The sequence below is a fragment of the Heptranchias perlo genome, unplaced genomic scaffold, assembly GCF_035084215.1.
Source record: "Heptranchias perlo isolate sHepPer1 unplaced genomic scaffold, sHepPer1.hap1 HAP1_SCAFFOLD_1623, whole genome shotgun sequence".
Classification (NCBI taxonomy): Eukaryota; Metazoa; Chordata; class Chondrichthyes; order Hexanchiformes; family Hexanchidae; genus Heptranchias; species Heptranchias perlo.
The window spans coordinates 3,392-5,000 of NW_027138885.1; positions in this window are offsets into that span (position 1 = coordinate 3,392).

Genomic DNA, 1,609 nt, shown 5'->3' on the forward strand with positions numbered 1-1,609 from the left:
CCGCTGATTCGCCAATTGCCAGCCGGTTCCGGGGGGATTGGCGGGGTACCTGCAGGATAGTAAGAGGTGGCATGTCGAGACTTAGCCTGTTTACCAGACTTGTGTCTAGCGCCTCCAGGTCTGCAGAGACCGACCCGGGCTGCCGCCCAACCGACTTTTAAGCCTTTTGGGAGTGGGAATTTTTCCCATTTTTCCCCATTTTTCGGGTTTTTTGGTCGGGCTTGAAAACGGCGGCCCCGAGGCCTCCCGGGGCTGGCGGGCTTCGGCTCCCTTGCGAGAGGGTCCGAATTCCACCCGTTTAAGCCCAGAAAGGAGTTCGGAAGTCAGTCGGTCGAGGGAACCCCTTCGGAAGTCCGACGGGGATGGATTCGGCCGGCGTTTCGGATCTCCGGTCAGAGGATTCCCCCCCTGGGCGGGGGGGTGCGAGTAGCTGCCGGCAAACGGTCCCTTGCACTTGTGGCACAAAAAGTCCGAGCACAGGTTAATGAGTTGGCCGCGGAAGCCCCTATGCCGAAATGAGAAAGCCCCCGTTGCGGGGATTTAGTGACGCATCTGCGGCCGGAGGTGGGAGGCCGTCCTGCCGAATTGACACTTGTCATTCGGGCACCTAGGGATTGGTCGGGTACCCGGAGATTTTCGAGAACACGATTTTCAGAGCTTTCTCTGACAGCCCAGGTGCACTTTAAGAGTGCCTGAAAAAGTGACACTTGGCAAAAGGCTCTCAATTTCAAAGCGGAGACCTTTACAAGAGCACTCGGAAGTCACCTGTCAGCATTTAAAGCTACATCAGGCGGCAATTTTCGAACTCTTTGTCAGTCTGAAATCGTGTTGAGCCTCGACAGCGTCGGGCTCAGGCAGGAGGAGCTTGCCAGCAGAGAGAGGCTCACCATGGATTGCTGGTGGATGCTTTTCGAAAACATATACACATTATATTATATTATAATAATATAAAGAAAAAAAAGAGTTTCTCAAAATCTCTGTGACACTTTGCAGATTTTTTTGAAAGCCAATAAAGAGAACTCTTTAACTTGAAAGTCACCTGTGCCGGCATAGCGATGACTTTTAAAACAGGTTGACACTTTCGAGCCGCGGCGGCTCTGAATCACCCCAGACACCAAGTGTGTTTGTGGGCAAGGCACCGCGGCCGGTGGGCTGCTTTTATAATAACGGGCACGCAGACTTTTTGAGAGGAATCGGTACTCTCTTCCGATCGATTTGGCGACTCGCGTCCGACATGGGAGGGCCCGAGCGGTCCAGCCAAGGCTGGTGTTCAGGCTCGTCAGGTTCCTCTCTCTGTCCCAAGTGGCAGACGGACAGTTTTAAAAGTCAGTGGGTTTTGTCGGCACGACTCTCCTGTTCACCCGCTGGCGTATTGCTCTCTTGTGAGGCCGAGAAGTCCACCTGTGTTGTCTAACAGAGGTCCGATTCAAGCTCCAGAGCCTGGGTGTCTGCCGTCTCGAGTGGAGCGGGAATGTGCACAGCAAGTCCCGTTCTGGTAGCTGAACACGAGATTTCTCTAGCAACTGAGCACCAAAACACGTCACCCTTTTAGAGCTGGAGGGCTGAGTGTGTGCATGTATCTTGAACGCTATGGTTTGCAAACTCCAGT